This window comes from Protobothrops mucrosquamatus, unplaced genomic scaffold (genome assembly GCF_001527695.2).
Source record: "Protobothrops mucrosquamatus isolate PMUCROS unplaced genomic scaffold, P.Mucros_1.0 scaffold222, whole genome shotgun sequence".
NCBI classification, from domain to species: Eukaryota; Metazoa; Chordata; class Lepidosauria; order Squamata; family Viperidae; genus Protobothrops; species Protobothrops mucrosquamatus.
The window spans coordinates 474,136-482,085 of record NW_015386574.1 but is presented as its reverse complement, the minus strand read 5'-3'; positions in this window follow the sequence as shown (position 1 = coordinate 482,085).

The following is a 7,950-nucleotide window of genomic DNA, read 5'->3' as shown; positions in this document are numbered from 1 at the left end:
GAAATACTGCCCAGCCAATACAAATAGGTCTCATCTAAAACACCATATAGCTATTGCCCAAGAAACATTACATGCATATCCTAAATGATGCTTCCAACTATATATTTTAAATATGATTTTCTCAAGAAGCAAATTCTATTACAAATTGCAAGCAAATTAATTACAAGGAAAAAAAGGAAGATGGTTTTCAAAACAAACATATTTTATTCTTGCTATTTAGTTGAGGAAAATGCTTCTTTGCTATATATTTCCCAATTTTTTATTGACTGTACTCAGTTCAAAAAACATTTGTATTACATTGGATTTAGTTGAATCTTGGATCCTGAGGTAAAGTGTGTAATTCAGAACAGATTTTCATTCTCCAAGTCAGGGCAGATAGAATTCCTGTTTTGATATATGATCTTAAAAAAGGTTCTAGCCCAAATTGTTTTTTTCAGAGGCAGTGTGCAAAGAGGTGGGGGAGGTGGGGATTGAATATTTATATAAATCTGATGAAGAAGAGAGTTAAGTATTGAATTCCATGATTTATCCCAAAATGGAAGCAGGTAGAGGATCAGAATGATTCTTATGATTAAGCCAATGTTGGCCAACTCAAATCTCAGCATACAGGTAGTCCTTGATTTACCACAGTTCATTTAGTGATCATTCAGTGTTACAACGGCACTGAAAAAAGTGGCTTATGAACATTTTTCACAGTTATGACCTTTGCAGCATCTCCCTGGGCCTGTGATAAAAATTCAGATGCTTGGCAACTGGTTCATATTTATGACTGTTGCTGTATCCTGGGATCATGTGACCATCTTTTGTGACCTTCTGACAGGCAAAGTCAATTGGGAAGCCAGATTCAACCATGTTACTAACCTAACAACTGCAGTGATTCACTTAACAGCTGTGGCAAAAAGGCCATAAAATGGGGCAAAACTCACTTAACAAATGTCTCACTTAACAACAGAAAGTTTGGACTCAATTGTAGTCATAAGTCGAGGGCTGCCTGTATTTGGAGTTGAGAGGGATTCTTAGTTTTACCATCTGCTCTGCATGCTTGTACTGACCAGATTTTATGAAGCACAGTAATCTGAAATGTAAAAAAAACACTGGTTAAGATTTAATTTGTTAGGAATTTGGAAAAAAATAATAAAAGTTATTTACTAAAAAATATCTGAATAAAGTAAATATGTCTGTATTTAAGTTATCCTCTGCTTCCTCCAGGTATGCATATGTTCTATCTGAATTTCAAACTTGGATCATCTTCCTCCTCCTTCTCCTTCATAGATAGAATTTTTGGGAAATAGATACTATGTCATTATGAGAGACGAGGCTTTGTTCTCATAATATCCTTGGCATCAAATTAAAAGTTGCTATTTGCCTAATTCTTAGATTTTTAAAGTTTTCAATAGTAAAACTACTGAACTTAATTCATAATTTCATTTCTATTGTAGTTGTGCAGAGTATAAATACTGAAGATTCATTAATTTGTTCTTAACAATACATATTTAATATTGCTATATAATATTCCCAACAAATGGAAATAATCAGTAGTTAACAGATGTTCTTTCTTTTATTATTAATCATTACTACCTTTCATTTATGCAACTTTTTAACATTGTTTCTAAATAGTTAACTTTGCTAGTTTTCTTAAAATCTGTTTGCTTTATTATAGCCCAGGGTTGCTATGGAAATAATGCAATTGCGACACTTCTGTCTTATTCACAGAAGATCATGACGCAGTTTTGGTTTTGTACTCTGCAGTCTGCTACTAAAATATTTCCAAAGTTCACTCAGAGTCCCCAAAGCAATCCTGCTCTTCTGTGAATAAGCCTTGATCACATAATCTGATCAGACTGAATATCCCATAAATGCAGACATATGATGACTGGATTTTATCATTACCCCAGAGGACCTCCAGATTTACCTCTATTCAAGGCAGCGTATAATCAAAATACTTTACCATGACAAATATCATTTCCATATAAACTTTAGCAGAAACGTTATCACCAGACTAACAAACAGATATTGTATTAAATTATCAATAGAATAAAATGTATATTGCTGTTTTATTACCCAACTAGGTAACATCATCAGCATGTAACAGTATACTGATGATCGTACCTAGTCAAGTAATACAACAAACATAGCTGAAAGAACACCAAGGGCTCTGCTGTCATTAAATTAAGCTTTATTGTGGCAAACAGTTTGTTTGTATTTCATGTGAAAATATACTTTTTATATTATCAGTCCATTTGTCTATGTAATTCAAGCTATTCCCTATTTACCAGGCAGCCTTTTAACTGGTAATGTTGGAGTCTTTCTTCATCTTTAAACCATGATAGAACTGTGATTAATCACTATGCGGTATTAAAAATCCTTTTGTAGAAAATATCCAATTCTAAACTTGTCTTAATGTCCTAATTAATTTTTCTATTTTACATATTCTAATACACTGCAATGACATGCAGGGTCCAGCATCTGAAACTGAAGTGAAATGACAACTTTTACATTTTAAAGGCATTTTTAAATACTGCATGAGAACAATCTTAGGAAAAGATTATCATCAAACATCACAATGACTATGGATCATCCAGTCAGAAAATAAAAACCAGGATAAGTTCTTAATTTAAATCCACATTTCTCACCCTTGAATTTCTTTTAAAATGAAATTATATCTATTACATTTTTTTCTGTATAACTGGTTCAACAGTAAATAATAAAATGAGCAAAGATGCTTGTTTTTGTGAAAAGGAAAACAGTAGCCTCTAGTGGCACACACTGGAATCTCTGTGAAGAAGCGTTATAAAACATTTGGATGTTTACTTCTATTCTTCATTGAACTAGACCAGTGTTTCTCAACCTTGACAATTTTAAGGCATGTGAACTTCAACTCCCAGAATTCCACAGCCAGCATTGCTGGCTGTGGAATTCTGGGAGTTGAAGTCCACATGCCTTAAAATTGTCAAGGTTGAGAAACACTGAACTAGACAAATATATAGTACATTTCTACTTTGAGGTGATGCATACAAAATACAGTGTGGAGTTCAACAATGATCCAGATTTATAGAGAAAACAGTGGTTTGGGATGTACACTCTTCTTTGTACCTCCTTAAATTCCTAATGTCTCTTCCTGTTGTTAAGTGAACCCAGGAGAAAATAGTTTCTTTAAGACACCCATACCCACACCCTCCCAATTGGATTTTCCTTTTCTAATCTGGGCAACTACATAGGTATATAAAGTTATGCAAAAGTAGTATTTAATTGAGTACTGTGATATGTACTTTGGATATCTTTAGATTTCAAACCTAAGGCAATTTGCTTTATTAATTTCGGAGCTGGGAGACCATTTATTTGTGAACCAATAATTGCTCTTCACCCACCAGTTAATAGGTCTTTACCTTTTGAGAATCCAGCATTTACCTTTAGCAATAATATATGGCTATTGATTACTACAGTGTCTATCATCCTAATATTTAGTCCTTGGTATAAACCTTTAATTAAAAAAAAACACATAGCAAGTGCTTAAAAAACTAAGTGAAAAAAATACAACAGAAAAAGTATAAAGTATAATGTGCTGTTGCAGAAAACAGTTTCAATTCTATACGTAATTATATAATGCAAACAAACTAAAAAATCTGCCACTAGAAAAAGAAGAGGTATGTCAACTTTCAGATCACTCATAATAGCATAAGATGCTTTAAATATACAACTTCAAATCTACAGCAAAAAAGAAAATCTACAGCAAAAATGGTGGAAGGAACAACATTGCTGTTTTAGGAGAGACAAAACTCATTCTCCACTCCTAGTGAAACTATAGATCTCCTACATGAAGAAATCAGAAACCTCTTCACTGAGCTGGGTAAAAAGGATAATCCAAGCAAAGCTAAAGGAAACTAGATTGCCCAGTTTTAGGCCTAAGGACTACACTATAGCCTAGAGTTTCACAGTCTGAAGGGGCCTTTAAAAATGTCCATTATTTTTCTCATTTGTTATCCTTTTATTATACTTTCATACAGTATACGAATATCTCCATAAATTAAGCACTCCTGTATGACTCACACAGTTCTTATTATTTGATTAAGATATACTTGATTTCTGTGTGCCTTCATACTTTCAGTGCAAAGAGGGCTTTTCTCTACTCTATCACAGAGTTGTTATACATCTGCAGGACATTCTCGCCAAGTTCAGATGTTACATAACTTTATTTTCTGTTAGTATTTGCCAATAAAGCTTCTACAGCTTCACTTAAGCTGAGGGCTTCATCATCTCTAAATCTAGCCTTGAGGTTGGAAAAGCTAGGCAGTAATCAGGATGTAAGAGAGCAAACAGAACACTGAAGTGAAGCCAGCAGACTCTCTAAGCAGGATAATCTTATGTACCTGTTTTTGTTAAGAGTTTTCTCTACCATTCATTCTCACATTATTACTACAGCTTTTCTCTGCTTACTGCATCCTGTGTATGTTTACCCATATGCAAGCTGCACAAATTTCGTAAAAGATGAAATATAAGCTACAAGATAAAATGACATCAGATTTTATGTTTTTGACTATCAAATATGTCCTACATCTTATGGCTTATTTTGAATTTTGATTTTTTTTTCTAATTCTTCTATGTTGTTATCTTTACGGCTGTATCTTTTTTTTTAATCTCTCACAAAACTTACTGGGTTGCTATAAAACTACTTCATTAATAACTCCAATCATCTTCTGTGTATGGAGTGGCAAACTTTGATTTCAATTGCTTTACCAACATACACACACATTGTAATTTGCTATTCCGAACTAGCTACAGTGGTAGGAGTTGCAGAACAACATATGTGAGGTACAGGGTTGGGAGTAATTTTAGGGATATATGCCTTTGAAGAAATGAGAATCTACAAATCTTTATAGAATTAACTTTGAAGGTAGTGGTCCAGACCCTCTTGGTGACTGCATTTGAACAATGATAATTTAATATGAAAAAAAAAATCAGAACATGCAATTTTTTTAAAAAAAAGAGGCAATGGATTCAGCAGAACATATTATCAAGGTAAACAAAAAGTGGCTTATAGATGTTTAGTTCTAGCTTCATGCAACATATACTGCATACAGTTTTTTCTAATGTGCTTTGAAATGAAGTAATGAAAACATCTGGAAATATTTAGGCAGCATATTATAAGGAACATTAAGGAAGACATTCAACAAGCCCTGTGATAAACTACACAAGTCATTATTAATAAGATTAAAGAAAAATATAGTTATCAACACTATTTGGATAGGTTTTTAGCTACTAGTTGTTTTGTAGTTAACATTTAAAATGGATAGAATTCCCCCAGCAATGTTCTCCTGTGTAAAAAATGCATTATTATTACATTCAATTCAAATAGGTTTCTTTAACACTTTAATAATGGAGCAAGTGCAGTATTCCAATTGTACATTTCAGAAAATTTCTTTTTCCCCTTCCCCAACCTAGAGCCGTAATTAGAACTTTCTGAAAAAGTGGTTGTGTGTGAATCGTTATCAAGTACTCATTGTGTTATTAATTCCTAAATCTGTATCATTTTGTTCAGATTTCATTTTAATTAGGTAGGATCCAGATGTTACAAAGAGAATAATTGAAATAATCCATTTTGTTTAGCCTTTTTCATACTTCCCAATCTATTTTTAATTTATATGAAAATGTCTACATTTTCTCTTACTTTTAATTTTAACAATTTTCCTTTCCTTGATTGCATTGTATAAAGCATCTTTTCTGTGTAAATTGTATCTTTCTCTCAATTTCATTCTTTGCTACATTCTATTATATACAATTTTTTCCTCTTCCTCAGCCTTTTTCGTTTTATCAAACCTTTTCCATACTTTTGATTATTATAACCACATTGACTTCTATAGTACATAATTATTTTTACTGTTTTAAAGAGCTTTCATATGCTCTTTCCTATGTGGAAATTAATAGATCCTCTCATAATCTTCATACAGGATTTGTACTTGTTTCTTTTTCTTCCAGTCCATTTCTTCCCAAGTTACACTCTTAATACTACTAAATTGTGTCACACATTTAGAACCTCTCATCATTCTTTAATTTTCTTTCTCCAGTTTCATAATTGTTTTTAACTATGAGCTTCAACATTAGGGAGTTTTTTTCCTGCTTTCACACTTCTGATTGACACATTTCAGTAGTCCCAAGCATGCTCTCCCCAATTGGTAGAGGATATGTTCTAAAAGAAACATATTAGTATGGAAGTGAGTCCAGCAAATTTATATTGAGTTGTTGGAAAGTTGTGGTGTTATGGTAGGGATATCCGATATATGATGGTGTTGTATGGCAGGGCTTTTCAACCAGTGGTACGGGTACCACCTGTGGTACATTGGCTCCTGGCAGGTGGTACGCGACCATCCTAGAAAAGTGGTAGTGGGGGAGGGGAATGAGCTGAACCGGTGGCAGCACCGCACAAGCCTAAGCGAGAGATGGCTGGAGCTGCAGGGCTGTCAGGGCTCAGCGGAAGCGCCAGGATCAGTGCCGCTTTCCAGCTGATCGGCACTTCTTTGAGACTGTCAGGGCTCAGTGGAAGTGCCAGGATCAGCGCCAGACTCCAGCTGGAAAGCAGCACTGATCCTGGTGCTTCTGCTGAGCCCAGAAGAAGCGTCGATCAGCTGGAATGTTGCATCTCCAGGGTCTTGTGATTTACATTCAGATGCTTGGCAACTGATTCATATTTATGACGGTCACAGTGTCCCAGGGTCATGTGAAGTGACCAAAACCTGCTGCAACCACCCAGCAGATGGGGGGAATAAAAACCAAACACCCCCCACCCCACCCCCGCTATTTTTTTTTGGTCATCAAGTTTTTGACACCTTGCTAGGCGACTGGTGGTACTCGGATATTGCCATATCCTAAAAGTGGTACAATGGGTGAAAAGATTGAAAAGCCATGTTGTATGGTTTGGTTGATTATCTTTATTGTTTTACTGGATAATGTGAGCTGCCTAGAATTTCATGTCTTACATTATCATGTAAGATAGGTATAAGATAGGCAGCCATATAAAATTTCTAAATAAGTATACACATACTTTCTTTCATCCCTAACAGGAAAACAATAATATTTAACTACTGATTTTCTCATGTTGGCCAATCAATTCAATTCAATTGTGGTGACAGACTCTATGCTCTATGAATGAATATGAATATATATATTCTATCCTAACAGATGATAAACAAAATAAAATTTAAGAGAGTTAAAACATACATCTATAAGCAAGGTCTAGAATGAATATGAATATATATATTCTATCCTAACAGATGATAAACAAAATAAAATTTAAGAGAGTTAAAAGACATTTATAAAATATACATCTATAAGCAAGGTCTAGAATGAAGCTTATATTAAACTATAAGATATATTATGTAATAATTGTTTCATGTTGGAGAAGATGTGAGGACAATAGACTAAGATAAAAAATATTTTAGATTTATGCCAAGATGAAGACTAAAACCCAGATCAAAGGTTAAATCATGGTTGTCCAATCTTTTGGTTTGCCTGGGCTACATTAAGTGAAGAGGAATTGTCTTGGGCTACATATAATAAAATCTATATAAATAAAAATGAAAATGTTCGTTTGTTCAAAATCTTAAATCTCCGAAAGTTCTTCACCGATTGCTTTAAAATTTTGACACAACGTTGCATTCGAATACGCGTACGTTTTTATATACCTATATTATATAGATGTCACACCTGTGACAGGTAAAAACATGCTTTTTTTTGAAAAACAGCACCATCTGTTGGACGTAAAAGCAACACACGCTTTTACCAGACTGAGCCACAGCAACGCGTGGCTGGGTACAGCTAGTATATAATAAATTTAATATATATAAATAACAAACTTCTTCTAGTTGTTAATATTTTTAATTATCTTGTGGGGTTGTATTACTAACTGTCCAGGGCCGCATGCAGGCCATGGGTCACAGATTGGACATGCTTGAGTTA